The sequence below is a fragment of the Spinacia oleracea genome, chromosome 3 (assembly GCF_020520425.1).
Source record: "Spinacia oleracea cultivar Varoflay chromosome 3, BTI_SOV_V1, whole genome shotgun sequence".
Taxonomy (NCBI): domain Eukaryota; kingdom Viridiplantae; phylum Streptophyta; class Magnoliopsida; order Caryophyllales; family Amaranthaceae; genus Spinacia; species Spinacia oleracea.
The window spans coordinates 128,716,141-128,724,024 of NC_079489.1; the positions used below are offsets into that span (position 1 = coordinate 128,716,141).

The 7,884-nt window shown below is 32.6% G+C and overlaps 1 long non-coding RNA gene across 1 annotated transcript; it reads right to left on the minus strand.

The window, feature by feature from the left end:
• Window positions 1–412: 412 nt before the first annotated feature.
• LOC130470512 (uncharacterized) lies at window positions 413–7,122 on the minus strand. The gene is made up of 2 exons (XR_008931005.1): window positions 6,913–7,122; window positions 413–6,785 (listed from the first exon to the last, which is right to left on the minus strand). It is a non-coding gene; the product is annotated as an uncharacterized lncRNA (long non-coding RNA).
• Between the last annotated feature and the right edge of the window lie 762 nt (window positions 7,123–7,884).

A 7,884-nucleotide genomic window follows, 5' to 3' on the forward strand; every position in this document is an offset into this window, starting at 1 on the left:
AACAGAAAGAAGAAAACTGATTCCAACTCGTCTGCGACCTTTATTGAGCAATAAAAGCTCGAGTCTGGCACCAGCGAGCCGACTGCGGGTAGGGTTTGAAGGGGTGGAGGTTTCCTTTTGGAGAGGAAAGCTAGAGAGATAATTTTGTTACGATGAAACTTAATTTCTTATCATGCATTGTTAAGTTAATACTACATATGTAGTACTTATCATTGTAATTGTACACTTACAATCGTACACTATGTATATAATTATAGGTTCGTACTACATACAAAGTATAAAAATAGATGAAAATTTTGCTCCGTAATATCAAAACCATCATTACAGTTAAAAAAAAGTAATGTATAAATGTTTGATTAGGACACATTTGTTATATTATAATTATCATAAACTTAAATTGCAGTATTCAGTATTGTACGAAGTAGTTCGTATTATTTGTATGAACAACCAGTTTCTGCCAACCGGGAAATTTTTCTTGATGCAAAAAGGGGGAGAGGACTTATAATAGCCCGCCTATAATGAGCTGCTTACTATGCATACTTAGTCTTAAATGAAACAAACTTAACTTAATTACAATCTTTAAACAGGGATTTGATATCCACATATAAACTAGAAACTCTTAGAATAAATATTACATCCCATTAATAAACTCTAGAATAACTCAACGGAAAATTCATACTCCAGCCTTGGAACATATCAGACCTTCCGAAAACTCTAAGCATCTTCTACACCTGAACTTAGACTCGACCATTACATCCTGCAAAACAATTTAACTCTGCCCCCAATAGGACATGTTCATAGAACAAAATCAGCGGTAATATGAGTACACATTATCCAATCTGAAATGCATTTGATAGGAGGCTCATTTTAACTTTAGTTTTTATGTTTTTCTTTGAAAAGCAACTTCACCTTTTCAACACACTTGGAAAACATTACTCGATAATAACGTTATAATTCCTTTGAAATCTATTTCACGAATTCCATATTATTCAAACAAAGATTTAATAATATAACATAGTATTACTTGCTGCAAATTGAAACCTTACTTAACATCTCACATGATTTCCCAATTCACAATCTCATCAATAATTAAGCTCACTACTTATGATTCATCTAGTGATTCTCATACTCATAATCATTTTCAATCATAACATTATTCGACAATTACTCATACCAACAGCCCAAGTATTTCTCCAATGTAAATTTCCCAACCATAATTTATGCCAAAAGGTGAAACCCAATATATATATACAACTCAATGTGAAATTCATTGGCACAACATTGCCAAAGTCATATAACTTGCTTCATAAAATTCTCATACACAATTCAAATGCATGATATATATTCATAACAAATTTGTAACTCAATGCGAAAATACACAATTCAATCTCAACATAATAGTTTTTTATTTGGGGAAAGTGAACACGAATAGACAGGGGTCACCATGACCAACTGTCTCTATACCATGGGGGTCGTTGTCCTCCTGATAAACATACGCTTGCAAGACTTAACTAGGACATGTCCCTAACTACGGGTCAAGCCCGCTTACCATGAGTAAAACTCGCTTCCAAATATGGGTCAAGCCCATTTACCGCGAGTCTACTGTTGTAGCACTCACTTTCAAATATGGGTCAAGCCCGTTTACCACGATTCTACGGTTGTAGCACTCCCTTCCAATGTTTTTCATCACCGATGCATGTAAGCACCACACAACACATACACGGCTAGTTTCCCCTAACACAGCATTTAATTAACAACTTATATATAAGATTTCGATCTCAAAACTTTATTCGCATTCCCTTAATCATGTATCTGCTTCTTTTTCATTATAATTCAATTCAATTTCCTTCTCAAAATGATTCCTTAACCCGATTAATGAACATTCTCAAGACTCGTTGACTTTTTGTACTTACACCACTCACACCGTAGTGGACTAGTTAGGATATGAACACTTTTCTTGATTTTATTTCTTTCATTAAATTTTTTATCCCACTAATTCATAATTTGAACTCTAAAGGGTAACATCCTTAATATAAATTCATCGAGAATCTAGAGAATTATTGATTAGATTCATAGTATGATTTAATTATAAATGTTGAGTTTAACTAGGTGAGCTTAGTGTGCCTGAAATGTATTTTACAAAACATTTAAATAAATTTTAATGTTTAAAAATAATCTTTATCAAGTAAATGATACTTAGTAGTTTCTTTATAGATTCACTAGTTTCAAAACTCCATAGTTTAGTTTCTAATTAAGAAAAAATCATTTCATCGATCGTTCTTTATATAAAATCATTTTTGTAAGACTTTATTGAAATAATTATTTTCCTTGTAAAATTAATGTCTTTTCATAAAAACACGTTCACAACAAATATATTACAATGAATGGTTATTCTAATCTCTATATTCATTAAAGATCTTTAGAGTTTTCCAAAACTACTTCTATTCCATCATTCAAAATTTTAGGAAAGAAAAACATGCTACTTTGAGAAATTCAAAGAAAGTATAATTCGGTAAAACTAAATTATAAATCTTCCTTGAAAAAACTTATCCTTTTAAGATCAAAACCTTCCTTGAAAAACAACACCTTTAAGATCGTTTTCATTTATATCTTTGATTATGCTAACTTTTAATTTTGAACCCTTATAATTCAACATTAAACCGTAGGAACACGAGTAAGATTAGTTCCATTATGTCCAAGACTATCCTTTAAAAATTAACGTACTAAATTTACGACTAATTCTTGTTTAAGACTCTTAACCTTTAGATCCACTCACAAAATCCATGATTAACCATGCATGTCACTAACTTAATCACAAATTCAACCTCAAGTATTCTCGATAGGTTCAATTCTCAGAACACACGTTCTTAGATCACTCACAATCATTTCACATCCTTTTAGATCCGTTGACATACTCCATCACTAACAATTTTAGTACTTTATTCACAAATCCAACCTCAAGCAAGATATCTTTATAATTTAACGGTTTTTTCATGAAATACCCCTAAGTTTTAGCATAATTCACCAAACGCTCATTAAGTTTCAGAAATACATAAAATGCCCCTCACAAATGACTTAATACCCAAGATACCCTTACTAATGATGCGTCGTTAATCCGCCGTTAGCCTAGTTTCATAATTCATCAAATATCACTATTTTAATACTTATTTCACCAAATACCCTTATTCTGAAGCATAATTCACCAAATACCAACTTAGAAATAGCAATTTTGATGCTCCACGACTAGGTTTTGTGTTTTAAAGTTAACCGTTGCTTATTGTTTCCTTTTAAATACCCATTTTCTGAATGTTTATTGTAGCTTAGACATTGTTTTTTTGATTTTATATCATTTTTGTCATGATTTTTCTTTCAAAATCATCATCCACGCTCTATGAGTCCACGTATATAAGAGTCCCAAACAAATTATGTTATTGTGGGAGGTAAGAACTTTTTCGTTTTGCACAATATGCCTTCTTGATCCACTAAAGCCATGATTATATCAAAGGTTAATTATGAACAAACGTAGTAAGAAGAGAAAATAATAATGCCGATTGTGTGTTCCACTCAATACACAGCTACACAATATATAGGATTCAAAATAATCATGGAGATATTCGCATTGTCATATTATATAAAGTAGCTTACATAATCTCACCACTAATTTATAGGAATCATTATTATTTTCTCTTCATACTAAGTTTGTTCATAATAAGCATTTGATATTATCATGACTTTAGTGGATCAAGAAGGCATTGTGCAAAACAAAAAAGTTCTTACCTCCCACAATAACATAATTTGTTTGGGAATCTTACAAATGTGGATTCATAGGATGTGGATGATGATGTTGAAAGAAAACTCATGACAAAATGATATGAAATTAACAAAACAATGTCTAAGCTACAATAAACAGTCAGAAAATGGGTATTTATAAGCAAACAATAAGCAACAGTTAATTTCAAACACAAAACCTAGCTGTTGAATATCAAAACTGGTAGTTTTAAGTTATATATATTTGGTGAATTATGTTTGAGAATAAGGGTATATGGTGAAATCTAATATATACTTCCTCCATTTTTTAATAATTGCACCATCTTGGTTTTAGCACTATTCACATATTCTTATATAGTTATTTTTTGTGATTTATATTAAAAGAAAAATATATTCATGTGGGATCTTGTTAGATTCGTCTCGAAATATACTTTCAAATCATCAAAATTTTATAATTTTTTAAAATGTATAATGAGAGATATTAGTGGTTAAAATAGTGCATTGGCAAGCGTGAAATCAAAGATGGTGCAATTAAAAAAAATGGAGGAAGTATATAAAAAGGAGGCATTTTTGCTGAAATATTAGAGCGCCAAGTAGGATTACTAATGGTTTCGGCCAATGAAAAATAAGATTTCTAATTTATTTTTGAAATAAAAAAAATTGAGTGCCACGTAGATAATTAATTAGATGATACATAGATATTTTAATTAATTAATTAATTACTAATATATATAACTTTATCCAAAATTAAACACTCTAAAAATAAATAAATAAATCAAATCTAAAATAAACTTCAAACATTAATCCAATATTAGAGCCCCACATAGAAAACTTAATGGCACGTAGGATTGTATAATTATAAAAATTAGAATTAATTTTATCTTAAACTAAATTAAAATATAATAATATGATAAGATATATTTGTATTGAGCTATAAGATAAATATCAAAAATATGCAAAAGAAAGGATAAATACAAAATTGTAAGCTAATTAATTTATATCATTAATAATAAATGTTATTTAAGAGTTTTTTTTTACGGAGTATTATGCTTCTGGAATCAAATTCCCTGGTATTGACATGAATAGGATAATTTTCTTATTGGGATTGACCCAGGAGATCAACTTGCAAACTACTGCAGTACAAATATTTAAAGAGACGATTTACTTATTTTGTTTTTCAATAATGATCAAGATATGTTTTTATGATTTGTAATGTCCGAAGGTCGCAGGCTCACAACATTGGCAAAGCTGGTCAAGATTACATGGATACCTTCACATGGACCGTGTATATGATTACATGTTTCATCTCATTGTGAGTACAAGACTTCAAGCCAATCCCACCTCCTTCATATAGGCCTAAGATTCGTTTCATATAGTTTTCTTTAGCCACAAATATATCATATCAATTATCCATAGTTTGTATAATATGACCATTCTTTTACCTGTGGACATAAATGACAGAGATTGTTTAATGTTCGTGAGGTGAGAACAAATATAATGGTTTTAATTTGTAGGTCTCTTATAAGTGTTTCTTTGGTGTGTGAATTAGGCAAGAGTGTTCTATATCATGAATTAAAGTCTTGTGTTTATGAGTAAACCGGGCTTGCTATATTCTATAGACTATATAGCGAGCTTGATATTTGGAGTAGGTGTGTGGAGATTTTGATATGTTTGAAGATGAATCCGTGGGCTAGAGGTAGAGCCGTAGAGGTGTATACAATTCATGTTATGCCTTTTGTTTCAAGGTACTTGAAATTGTTCAATTCTTAGAATTTAAGCTTTTAAACACAACATATTAACACCAAACCGTGCATCGCACGGGCTTAAAACTAGTACGTATTAAAATAGGGATACTTGGTGAATTATGAAACTAGGTTAACGAAGGATTAACAACGCGTAGTTAGTAAGGGTATCTTGGGTATTAAGTAATTTGTGAGGTGCATTTTATGTATTTTTGAAACTTGATGGGCGTTTGGTGATTTATGCTAAAACTCCGGGGTATTTCATGAAAATCGGTACTTTTAATTCATAAAACGTGTATTCTTAGCTCGTTCACAAGTATTTCAAAATCCAAAACAGTTTCATTTCATCCACAAATAAATTAATTCAATAAATCTTTTCATTTAAACAAATCAATAAACAAAATTCATTACAAACCAACAATCATAACTATAAGAATATATATACAACTATACACCATTTGCTAAAATTAATTTAGAAAATATATATCAAACAACGAAGACAGTTGGACAATGTGTACCTCGATCCGCCACACATAAATCCCAAGCCTCATTCAATCATCATGCCCCGCTTAATTCCATGATTCAAATCTCTTTAACCCCTCTCCAGTCAATTATCTCAACAAGAAAGACTTGAACTAACAAACTACTCACTATAATCAATTAGAACTTGATGAACTCTTTAGAATCTTAAATGATTTTCGAAAACATAGTTATGAAATTATCATGACACATATTCTACCTCAAGAAAACCGATTTGGGTTATTAGACATGGATTATGATTGAAACTATAATTAAAATTTTTACTTGATTAGTAAAATTAATTTGGAAAACTCAATCATATTTCATTTAGAAACTTTTTTAGAAGAAGAAATATCAGTTTGACTTGCTTACTTAAATTATCAAATTTGTTCAATTAATTTAATTAAAACCATTTCTATATAATCAAAATAATAACCAACGACAATTTCATTCCATAAAACTATTACAATGGAATTGAGCTAAAATAAATAATAAAATGATAGGAAAAGATTGGCCTTGGGTTATACCTTTAGAAAAAAAATAGAAAGGCATGAAGTAGGAATTACCAACATGAGCAACAACCAATATCAACAACGACAACAACAAAAACACAAGCAGCAGCTCTGCGGGTTCAGACAAGGAGAGGGAGTACAATAGAGGCAGGGGAGGAGAGCCGCGAAAAGAGAGGGAGATACATAACATCATCAACAACAACAATCTTCAATGTATAAGAGAGGCATTACCTCACAATGAAACCTCCGGTGATGAAGTGAGGGCGATGCACCACCACGAAGGAGAGAGAAAACAATTGAGTTAGGGTTTGCTTAATTTGAGGGTTTTAATTCAATTCAATAAATTAGTGAAGAAGAGTTAAAGAGATTACCAATCAAGTAGTGTAGCAAGCATGGAAACCTCGAAACGTCACTGTCGGTGGCGGCGGCGACGCAAAGTACAAGAGGGGGGGCAAATCAAGGAAGGTGGCAGAACAAATCATCAACACAAACAACACACATCACCAGAAGCACACCGGGGAGGGAGAACGGAGTACGAGGTATTGGTGGTGCGCGGAGCAGGAGAGAGAGAGAGAGAAAAGAATGTCCAGTTGATATATCCATATCATAACTGATTTGTAAAGATCATGTCCAGTTCAGAACCGATATATCGATATGTCTAGATTAGAACCGGTATGGTCATGTCATGTCCAGATCATAACCAATATGTACAAATCATGTCCCATATCAGAACCGAACTGTGTAGATAAGAATCGATCAGTGCAGATCATGTTCAGATCAGAAACTGATATATCCAGACCAGAACAGAACTGATATGTACATGTTGTGGGATCTTTTACGGTGATGACGTGTCACGCGTTCCTCGGAGATATCAAGTGTGAGCTGGCACGAACCTCTGGCAACCTGCAAAATAAGAATATTCCCGCAGGAATTCCCTCCGATGCTTAAGTAAGTATAAGCTAGAGAGAGAAGTAATTGGTAGAGAGAAGGCAGAGCAAAGATAGTTTTAGGTTGGTGGGAATGAATTGATCGCCCTCTTACCTTGGGATTCGAGCCTTTTATAGGGCTAGGGTTTCTTGGGGAATGTTCCCTCATCCCTAGGTGTGCTCCGTAGGATTAGGGACATGTGTCCTTCTGTCAAACGACCTTTTAGCAAGTTGGGCCAGAGATCATGGGCTTCCTTAAATAAGGTCGCGCCCTTATTTTATCTGAACACTAAGGTCCAGGCCTGCTTCTTGGGCTTGAGCTATGGATTCGTTCGGCTAGTTATCATGACCTCTTTGGGCCTTAAGGTGGCAACTATTAGGCCCACATCATTTTCCCCTCATGAGGGGTGAAAACGG